Genomic DNA, 12,283 nt, shown 5'->3' with positions numbered 1-12,283 from the left:
TCACTAAGTAGGTAAGGCTATTGTGAACCACGATCCTCCAGTCTCAGCCTCCTGAACGCTGGGATTACAAGCGTGCGCCAACAGGCCCGGCTGCAATGACTCTTTGATGGGAGCAAGAATGAAATTCTGGCCAAAATTTTAGTGTGTTTAGAAATATAATATTTATTTTAAGCCGGGCGTGGTGGCGAACGCTTGTAATGCCCGCGCTTGGGAGACGGAGACAGGAGGATCGGCTCAGGTTCGAAGCCAGCCGCGCTGGCTTAAGAGACACTGTTTCCAAATAAAAAAGTATAAAAAATAGGTCGGGAAGTGTAGCCTGGATTTAGAAGGGCTTCCAGGAACCCCAGAACCACCAAAAAAGAAAAAAAAAAAAAAGAAAAAAGGAAAAGAAATATAATATTTATTTTAAATAAAGTTTCAAAAATTAAAGGAGACATATTATCTGAAAACATAAAAGGGAAAATATCTTACTGTATAGCCTTACTTTTAAAACACACATATCTCATGTTATATAGTCCACAAACAGCAGTATGTATTATCATGGGTTATCATTTTGTATGGAAAGAAAATGATCTGGGGTCTAATACCATGTAAAAACTCAGACTGACCAAGAGAACACTGTACTTACATTTAATGGAATAAACAAATGAAACAGACAAATTATATCACTTACAATGTTTTAGCTGCATACTCTGTGATTATCATTTTGCCAATAGAAAACAATGACTTGACACGCTGACGTGTACCTCAATACTGAATACTTTATTAGAGTCAACTCACAAAGTATTAGTCGTCATCTTAAAATACTAAATTCTCTACAAGCAGTAGAAATTCAAAATGATTGCTATTTTGTGAAACAATTGTTTACAATTGTATGTGAAGGCAATGTGGAGAAACATGGTGTGGTGCGCACAGAGATCTGTTCAGAAAGGATGAGGATGTGCATGCATGTCCATAGAAGAAGATTCCCACACCAAGCACCTTTGGATCAGCTAGAGAGTGTCTGTGACCCAACGCCAGTCCATGGCCTGTGTTTCTCAGTGTCCTACTGGGGTCTGAGGAAGGGTTTTCCTGTGGTGCTACAGAGGAACCAAACACACTATGTGTGAGCCAAGTACACTGCTGCTGAACTAGAGCCCAGGTCCCTGAAAACAAAGTTTTATCGAGACGGAGGCATGACACTCTCTTATTACAAATAATAGATTTTAGACTTCAACAAGAGAGACCATAGAGCTTTCCAAAACTAAAATACTGACCATTCTCGGTATTTGCATAAAATGCTTCTGACTCTTGATTGAGCATATGAAAGACACTGTATGCCTTCTAAAAGCTTTTACTTGACTACTCATGGACTTCCACCTCCAACCTTCAGCAATATTCAGATTGAATTGAGTGTTCAGTATATCAGCACTAATGCACTCACCCAAGAAGACACACAAAAGGGAAATGAATACATGGGGAAAGCTCGACAGCTTTATCACTAGTGTAATGTACAGTAAAGTCATTCTGATATGAAAATAAATATCCAGTAGGAGTGGTCTACACAAACAACAAAACAAAAGTGAACGTGGCATTTGTACGTGGAGGCAGAGTAGAAGAGGCTTGCGAGCCTCAGGTTGTATGGGTTTGTGAAGACAAGGAATAGGAGGCTTTCCTGGGAGCCTGAGACTGACGTTCAAGGACAGCCTCAGCCATGTAGCAACCGAGCAGGCCCTGTTCCAAAAGCAAACGAAACACTAAAAAACTAAAAGGAAAAAGCGTGTTTGCCTCAAAGGTAGATTGCCCAAAGATCAATCACCAGTAACATCACCAACATCAACAACAACAAAAGTGATTATGGATCAAACGTTCTGACACTAACAGTAAAAGTAAAACGTGCGTTCTTTATTCCTCGACAGAGAGATCTATATCTGAATTTTTGTTTTATAATCCAAAAGTATTCATCTCTGCTTAATGATGACTACCTTATTTTCTATATTTTGTTAACAAGGCCTTCCACTTTTCACTACCATCTAAGGAAATATTAAAATGATAACCTGTTACCTAAGAGTACCTTACACAGTCATAGCTACTCATTCTGGCAGAGTCACACACAGACATAGGAAGGATTAAGTTCCTGTCCGGCTTCCCTGGGAACCAGCTACTAAACTGCTCCTTGTCACAGTCCCTTGTCCTCCTCCCCAGCAGCCTTTCAACATCACCGTTGCTCTTGAGTATCTCTACTTTCCGCTTCTGCTTTGCTTCCAGAAAAAGTCATGACTGCTGGCATTTCTACACAGGGAAATGAAGAGTTGACAATTTTACCTTTCTTCCAGGTCTTCATCTTGTGAAAAGCAGCCATCCTTATGCTGCTGAATTTTAGTGAGTGAATCGGCCATCTCATATATGATTTTGGTGACATATGCTGTCAATGCCTCTTCCTCATCTTTGCTTGTTTTCGCTGTTTCCAAATTCAAGGCAGGGGCGCTACATTTAAAAATGAATTTAAAAATAGTATCTTGTAAAAATAAGAACCAATTTTTTCTTTTTCAGTACTGAAGATGGAACCCAGGGGCATTCTCACTCTGAGCTACATCCCAGTCCTACTCTTTAGTCTTTTATTTTTGCCATAGGGTCTCAGTGAGTTGCAAAGGGCTTCACTAAATAGCTGAGGTTGTCTGCAAACCGCAAGCCTCCAGTCTCAGCCTCCCGAATGCTGGGATTACAAACATGTGTCACCACACTTGTAATTTTTCTAAATCCCAAATCTTCCATACTTTAATTCATCAAGATATTCATAAAAGCTGAACGTGGCACCGGGCGTGGTGGCGTACGCTTGTAATCCCCGCGCTTGGGAGGCAGAGACAGGAGGATCATGCAGGTTCAAAGCCAGCCGTGCGCGTGCTGGTTTAGGAGACCCTGTTTCCAAATAAAAATGTAAAAATAGGTCTGGGAGTGTAGCCCGGAGGTAGAAGGGCTTCCAGGAACCCCAGTACCACCAAAAAAAGAAAAAAAAGCTGAACGTGGTGATGCACAATTGTAATCCCAGCTTTGGGAGGCTGAGACAGGAGGATGGCATTCGCAGAGCCTCATACTACTTAGTGAGGCCCTTTGCAAATCAGTGAGACCCTGTTTCAAAATAAAGAATCAAAAATAAGGTCGGAAGTCAGGCGTGGTGGTGCACACTTGTAATCCCAGCATCGAAAGGCTTAACAAGGAAGATTGTGGTACACATACAGCCTCACCTACATATTGGGGCCCTTTCAACTAAGTGAGAACCTGTTACAAAATAAAGAATAAAAAATAGGCCTAGAGGTTTAGATCAGAGGTAAAATGTTCTTGGGTTCGATCCCCAGTACCACCAAAAAAAAAAAAAAAAAAAAAAAAGGTAGGGCAAGGGGTGTAGATCAGACGTAGAATCCCCTCGGTAATGGGGATAAGAACCCAAGGGCATTTTACTTCCAAGGTATACTATCAGCACTATTTATTATTCTCTATTTTGAATCAGGGTCTCACTGGTCTACGAGGGTCTCACTGAGTAGCTGAGGCTGTCCACGAACCTTAATCCTCTGGTCTCAGCCTCACGAATGCTGAGATTACAAGCGTACACCACCACACTCGGCTGGATCAAAGGTTTTGACATTTATAACAAAAAGAAAAGCATGCTGCTGGGCGTGGTGGCGCATGCTTGTAATCCCCGCGCTTGGGAGGAGGAGACAGGAGGATCGCGCAGGTTCGAAGCCAGCCACACTGGCTTGAGAGACCCTGTTTCCAAATAAAGAGAAACTATATAAAAATAGGTCTGGGAGTGTAGCCCAGAAGTAGAAGGGCTTCCAGGAACCCCAGTACCACCAAAAAGAAAAGCATGCTGCCTTTATTTCTTGATGAAAATAAATACATCAGATTTGGGTTCTTGTCATTTTCATTCAAAATAAACTGTTATGTGTACTAATGTCCATGTGAAATACACTCCTTTAGTCCTCATGTCAGGGAAAGCCTTTTATTTTATTATATTATATTTTATTTAATATGGTGGTACTGGGGTTCCTGGAAGCCCTTCTACCTCCGGCTACACTCCCAGACTTATTTTATATATTTTTTAAAATTGGAAACGGGGTCTATTAAGTGAGCGTGGCTGGCTTCGAACCTGCACAATCCTCCTGTCTCCGCCTCCCAAGGGCAGGGATTACAAGCGTGCGCCACCACGCCCGCTGGGAAAGGCTTTTAGATGGTGACAGGATGTTGCTCTCAGGATCTACTAGGCAATGACAATGCACCATTCCAAGCACTGGACGTGTACGAATCTCATATGAATCCTCACAGTGTGGTGAGGCAGGTGACAAAGTAGCTATTTGATCATGGAAGAAACTAGTCAAACAAACACTAGATATCTTGCCCAGTCCCATATTCATGGTCGCTGCAATCCCAGAATTCAAACCAGAAATTCTGTCTCCACAGTTTGTGGGTCACAATGTGCTCTGAAGTTAACATTTCCCTTCAAGTGTTTTGGAGTGATATAATACAGGTGAGTCTCAAAGACCATTCCCTATCTCATTATAACTAGTTTCTGAATTATACAAACATGTTTAAAAGTAAAAAGAAGTTAAACCCTAGGCCATTTAAAAAACTGACTTTGAATAAAATAAATTGTCATTTTTCTAAAGAAGCACATCAAGAGGGAGCGTTCATTCCACTGTTTCTGCGTGCATTCCACAAACATTCAGTATAGGACACATGTCATAGCTCAGCTGGTACAGGAAAGTGAGGTTTCTATTCTTTACAATGTTATAATTCAAAAGTGTTTGTCTCTGATGAATGGTGAATATTTTCTTTTCTACATGTCTGAAACAAAACCTTTCCACTTTTCATTACCCTCTAAAGAAATTTTAAATTGATAACCTGTTACCTTGGAGTACCTTACACAACCATTCCTACTCATGCTGGCATGGTCACACACACACAGGAGTGATTAAATTCCTGCCAGGCTTCTCTGGGAACCAGCCACTGAAACTGCTCCTTGTCCTCCTCCCCAAGGCCTTTCAGCAGCACTGAGGCTCACTTTCCTCAGACTATACTCTTTTGCTTAGTTTCCAGAAAATGTCATGACTGCCGGCTTTTCTACAGAGGGAACTGCAGAGCTGGCAGTTGTACCTTTGTTCCTCAGGGTCTTCTTGTGAAAAGCAGGCGTCTTTATGCTGCTGAGCTGCAGTGAGTGGACCAGTCTTCTCAGGTGTGAATCTGGTAACATCTTCTACCAAGGTGCCTTCCTCATTTTTACTTGTTTTTGCTGTTTCCAAACTTAACGCAGGATCACTACGTTACAAATAAATTTAAAAAGTATTATCTTGTCAAAATAAGAGACATTTTTTCTTTTGTTTATCGGCACTGAGGATGGAACACAGAGGCATTCTACCACCCAGCTAAACTACAGCTCTATTTTTTAGTTTTTATTTTAATGATTTTTATAATTGTATGTGAAGGCACTGTGGAAAAACATACTGCGGTGCATACTAAGATCTGTTTAAAAAGGATGGTGATGTGTGTGCAGGGTGCCTGAGGTGAAGATTCCTGCACCAAGCCCCATAGAATCAGCTAAATAGCATCTGTCGCCCAAAGACAGCCCAGTGCCCGCTTTTGTAAATGTCTTATTGGGGTCTGAGGAAGGGTTTTCCTCTGGTGCTGCTGAAGGAACCAAGGATGCTATGTGTGAACCAAGTGCACTGCTGCTGAACTGGATAGAGCCCAAATAAAGCTGAAAATAAAGTTTTATCTGGATGGTGATATGCCCATTCCCTTTTCACTTATAATGGACTTCAGATTACAAAAATAGAGATCTTCTAATCTCCCAAACATAAATATTTACTATTCTTGATATTTCAATAAAACTTCCAATTTCTGATTGAGCATATTAAAGACCTTGTATGCATTTTAATAGCTTTTAATTTCCTGGAAAACTGATGAAACCTGGATTCCCAAGAACAATCCCTTAGCAATATTCAGATTGAATTTAGGGTCCAATTTCTCAGCACTCATAACTCACAAAAGAAGATACTCAAATGGGAGATGAACACATGGAGAAAAGTTTAAATCCCCGGTAAAATCATACTGATATGCAAATACATATCAAGCATGAGTGGTCTACAAAAACAACAAAACTGAATATAGCATCTGCAGGTAAAGACATAGTAGAAGGGGCATGTGTGCCTCAGGTTGTATGGGTTTGTGAATACAGGAAATGGGAGGCTTCCCTGGAGACTGAGATTGAAGCATATAAAGTTCAAAGACAGCCTCAGTAATGCAGTGAGCTCAGCAAACTCACAAGTCCCTGATTTTAAAAAAATGACTAAAAAATTATAAGGGTTAGGGTGTTTAACTCAAAGTTGGAATGACCCATTGATCAATCACCAGTACCACTATCATCAACACCACCAACCACAAAAACCAAAAAGTAATTAAGGATTAAACTTTTCTTTTTTGCAGTACTGTGGATAGAAACCAGGGGCATTCTACCACCAAGTTATACCCCCAGCTCTATTTTTATTCTTTATTTTGAAACAGGGTCTCACTGGTTTAGAAAGGACCTCACTAAGTAGCTGAGGCTGTCTGCAAACCATGATGCTCTGGTCTCGGCCTCACAAATGCTGAGATCATAACCGTACACCACCACCCTCGGCTGGATCAAAGGTTTTGATATTCATAACAAAAAGAAAGCATGCTGCCTTTATTTCTTGCTGGAAATAAATACATCAGATTTTTGTTCTTGTCATTTTCATTCAAAATAAACTGTTATGTGCACTAATGTCCATGTGAAATATACTGCCTTAGTCCTCATATCAGGGGAAGCCTTATTAGATGGTGACAGGATGTTGCTCTCAGGATCTACTAGGCAATGACAATGCACCATTCCAAGCACTGGACGTGTACGAATCTCATATGAATCCTCACAGTGTGGTGAGGCAGGTGACAAAGTAGCTATTTGATCATGGAAGAAACTAGTCAAACAAACACTAGATATCTTGCCCAGTCCCATATTCATGGTCGCTGCAATCCCAGAATTCAAACCAGAAATTCTGTCTCCACAGTTTGTGGGTCACAATGTGCTCTGAAGTTAACATTTCCCTTCAAGTGTTTTGGAGTGATATAATACAGGTGAGTGTCAAAGACCATTCCCTATCTCATTATAACTAGTTTCTGAATTATACAAACATGTTTAAAAGTAAAAAGAAGTAAAACCTAGGCCATTTTAAAAACTAACTTTGAATAAAATAAATTGTCATTTTTCTAAAGAAGCACATGAAGAGGGTGTGTTCATTCCACTGTTTCTGCGTGCATTCCACAAACATTCAGTATAGGACACATGTCATAGCTCAGCTGGTACAGGAAAGTGAGGTTTCTATTCTTTACAATGTTATAATTCAAAAGTGTTTGTCTCTGATGAATGGTGAATATTTTCTTTTCTACATGTCTGAAACAAAACCTTTCCACTTTTCATTACCCTCTAAAGAAATTTTAAATTGATAACCTGTTACCTTGGAGTACCTTACACAACCATTCCTACTCATGCTGGCATGGTCACACACACACAGGAGTGATTAAATTCCTGCCAGGCTTCTCTGGGAACCAGCCACTGAAACTGCTCCTTGTCCTCCTCCCCAAGGCCTTTCAGCAGCACTGAGGCTCACTTTCCTCAGACTATACTCTTTTGCTTTGTTTCCAGAAAATGTCATGACTGCCGGCTTTTCTACAGAGGGAACTGAAGAGTTGACAATTCTACCTAACTAGTATTTGCTGGTGGCTGGACAATATGCCACTGTAACAGGCAGATTCTTCTGTAGCTCAGCAGATGTCACAAGCATTAAAATACATTTGATAAACATGTGCCTTCAGAATAAATGCTTTAAATACAGTGTGCCTGTGCTGCTCCTATACGCACAGGATGCTACTGGTTCAACTTTGCTTCTGAAATGGTTACAAATGATGTTATTTTATGAGTAAGACTGATTACTTACTTCCTTATTGATGACCATTTAGACGGTCTTCAACATGACGATACCAAAATGCAAAGATAAATATTCTGAACACACAAATACACACACATATATATGTAAGATATTCAACCCCTTTAACACATATACTACATACCCCTCATATACATACTGTATATATTAAACATAGTCACCTGTTGCATGTAATATGTAATTTACAATGAATGTCTTGAGTGCATGTGTGTATGTTTGTGTTGGGAAATCATGGTTCAGTCTCCCAGAGAGATCTAGGTACAGAAATGAAGCTGACAGGTGCAAAGAATGATACATTTGAAATTTGGAAACCTACTGCTAAATTACCCTCAAAAAGTGATTTCCAATTGCACGTGCCAACAGTGCAACAGAACGCCATTATCCTCACCTCTGCCAATGCTAGCTCTTCTTATTATTTTCATGAATACTTTTCATTATAATTGAGGGAAAGGGTGTCACCCTCTTTGTTTGCAGTTTTCATAAGCATGCAGTGTGGAAAATGCTCCTGAAAGCTTAAACTTTCTCATCATGAATAGTAGTCGAAATTACAGACGGTGTGATGGGACAATAACAACCAGGTCCTGTGGAACGTTTCCGTCTCTTACCCGTCCACTGGTTTACTCCTCTCAGGAGGAAACTGCTTGAGACCGTCCTGCTGCCTTGATGTGGTAGTTGCCACAGATGCACCTTCAGACTCTCCTCCGATGCTTTCTTCATGACTTTCGGGCTTTGTCCGTTTGTCTTCAGCCTTTCAAAAGAGTTTGACACTAAGAAAGCTGGTACTTTTCACTAAAAAGGACCTATTGTTTTCATTACGATTATCGCTTGACTAAGTGCTGTTGTCTAAATTTCACTCCAAAAAAATATTTTTGTGCCTACTATAGTGTTTTCCTTAGCCATTGCTATATTTGGCAACTTTCTCTCATTTCTGTTTGATTGAACACAAGAGGGCTATTCTCAGTTCTATGCTTTTATTTCCACCCATTCTTTGTACTTAACACTCCCCAGGTAGAAGTGGACAGAAAAGGACACAATTGCCCCTTCTGGCTCCATGTCCTGGGTTTTCCTTCAACAGCCAGGTTGGGAGAATGTGATCATCTGGGGCTTCAGCACCAACAGGACGCCTCCCCTGCACTAACAGGACGCCTCCCCTCTCTGCACCGATCTATTCTTCCCCAAGGCCTTTCCCATTTCTCTGTTCATTTGAACACTGGGATATCCCAAAGAGAAGGTGCTCACTGGAACAGGAGCCAAGGTCTGCCATAACCCTAAAGCGCAGACAAAGTGCCCAGCTGCTAGTGTGAGCTCCAGGAAGGAGCTGCTCTCAGATTTCATCTTCAATAGCCACACACTTGTCCAGCTGGGCGTACTGTCCCATCATCTACTTATAATCAAAGCAAAAGCCAGAAAGCTGAAATGATTCCTTCCAAGCTCATCCATGGCAGTAACCTGACATTTTATGGCACCAGAAGTGATGAGGCAATTCCCTAACACAGGATCAGAAAACTCATCCGATCAATGAGTTAAAAGTGAGACTTTGAGCCAGGCGTGGTGGCGCACGCTTGTAATCCCCGCGCTTGGGAGGCTGAGACAGGAGGATTGCGCAGGTTCGAAGCCAGCCACGCTGGCTTAAGAGACCCTGTTTCCAAATAAAAATATAAGTCTGGGAGTGTAGCCTGGAAGTAGAAGGCCACTGGGTTCCATCCCCAGTACCACACACACAAAAAGTGAGACTTTGGCACGGTAATTTAATGTCTCTGTGGACGTACACATGTGTCATCTATTCATAAGTATATCTTTTCACTTCTGTGTTTCTATCTTCAGAACTGAATTTACTTCACAACTCCGCTTCTTCTTTGGAGTCACATTTCAAATTTTGCCTGAGAGTTTATGCTACAATGTGACAAATCATACAGGAAAAAACTTACCAAACTGTATGAAACAATATAAAAGAAAGCTGATCCAGAAAAAGCCCAGGAAAATAATGATTAAAACAGTATCTGTGGAGGTATGCAAGATGTGAAAAATACCTAAGGTCCTTTTGGAATGGACGTTCCAGTAACTTGAGTAAAAGAGATGAATTTGCACGCACGCCTCACAACAACCTGGTCAGTTGGCTGGATGTTTCCTGGTCTTCTCCAACCTAGATGTGTATGTCTAGCTCTTCTCACTCATTGCTTCCTTCCTACCATATTCGGCCTTGTGTTTAAAAGCAATTTTCGTGAAGCCCATAGGAAAAGGTATCTAGAGTTTGATACTCTTTTTAGCAATTGCCTGTGTGCCCTTCTGGTGAAGAGGGTCACATGGCATGAGGCTATATCATTTTCTCAGTTTATAGGCCCCTTGAAAGATTGTTAGAAACACTTAAGAAGAAAGACTGGATATTTGTCAGACTTCCGAGAAGATGGCGACCGAGAAAAGCCGGGCTTAAGAGCCCCGCTAACAACCAATCTCCATTACCACAAAATCAGCGCCTTTCATAGCCAGAAAACACCATCACCAGAGAAACAAAAAAATCACCAGGCTCCAGAGAGAAAGCGGACTGAGTTTTAGTCTTCTTTTGTTTCTGTGGTACTGGGGATTGAACACGGGCATTCCACCCCTGAGCTACACGCCCAGCCCTATTTCTTATTCTTTATTTTGAAACAGGGTCTCACTAAGCTGTGGAGGGCCTCACTAAGTAGCTGAGGCTGGACATGAGCCTGTCATCCTCCTGTCTCTTCCTCCCAAGTACTGGGATTACAAGCATGTACCACCACGCCTAGTTTAGTTTTAGTCCTTTTGAGATTTTTTTCTTCTTTTATTTGGGGGGTGGGGGTGTCTGTGGATGGAACCAAGTGGCATTTGATTTCCGAGCTATACCCCTGCTCTGTTTTTTATTCTTTATTTTGAAACTGGGCCTCACTGTGTTGCAAAGGGCCTCACTAAGTGATAAGTCAAGGTCCAGTGGCAAGGGCAGCGGGAGGGGCCGGAAGCCCAGAGGCAGGAAGAGCCGGCCTCCCAAGAAGTACCTCGCAAGAAGCCTTTAAATAAGTTTTAATGAAAACTTTCTAATGCTTTCTAACTTAATCATTCTATTTCATCACTCATTCTTTCCACAAAGTCATTATGGACATCGCAACACATTATTTTCAAGGATTGTATAGTCTAATAACAGACCTAAGTGTTTTAATAAAAATGAATCCAATAGATAGATAATATACAGGGCAGAATGATATTCCTGCTTTCAGAGTGGTACAAACAAAGTCTACTATGATTTAAAAGAAATATCACTTCTGGCTTGAGTGATTAAGAAAGGCTGTTAACACAAAAATGTGGCATTGGCATAGAGTAGAAGAAAGGTGTATGGAAGGGTTATTAGAGGATGGGTGGGGCTGCAGGAAGGTTGTCACTGGGCCAGGGTGCTCCGTCCCACCCATAGCCCATACAAGAACCTGACCAGGGAATACATTTTTTATCATGTGACCCCCAAAATGTTTTCTTGTTAAAAGGTAATACTGGCTGGGCGTGCTGGCACATGCCTGTAATCCCAATATTTGGGAGGCTGAGACAGGAGGATTGTGGTTTGTGGACAGCCTCAGCTACTTAGTGAGGCCTTCTACAACTTAGTGAGACCTTATTCAAATAAAGAATAAAAAATAGTGCTGGGCTATAGCTCAGAGGTAGAATACCCACTGAGTTCCATTCCTAGTGCTACAAAAACAAAAAACAACACTAAGAACGCGGCTGGAGGTGTAGCTCAGAGCTAGAGTGCTTGTCTAGCATGCATGAGGCTCTGCGTTCAGAATTGAGCATCAAAAAAGAAAACTTAATATTAAGCCAGGGATGGTAGAATACACTAATGATCCCAGAATTTAGGAAACTGAGACAGGAGACCAGCCTCAGCAACACAGACTCTCAGCAATCTAGCAAGACCCTATTTCAAATCAAAAAATAAAAAAGGTCAGTGGGCATGGTGGCACACCCATGTAATCCCTGCGTTTGGGAGGTGGAGACAGCAGATTCACGCAGTTTCGAAGCCAGCCTCGCTTGCTTAAGAGACCCTGTTTCCAACTTAAAAAAATATAAAAATAGGTCTGGGAGTGTAGTCCAGAGGTAGAAGGGTTTCCAGGAACCCTAGTACCAAATAATAATAATAATAATAATAATAATAATAATAATAATTAATAATAATATAAGTCTGGGAATGTAGCTCAGAAGTAGAATGCCCCTGGGCTCTATCCCCAATAACAAGCACGCGCGCACACATACACACACACACACACACACACACACACACACACAAT

This window comes from Muscardinus avellanarius, assembly GCF_963383645.1.
Source record: "Muscardinus avellanarius genome assembly, chromosome: 10".
Classification (NCBI taxonomy): domain Eukaryota; kingdom Metazoa; phylum Chordata; class Mammalia; order Rodentia; family Gliridae; genus Muscardinus; species Muscardinus avellanarius.
Note: the sequence above shows the minus strand (reverse complement) of the source record.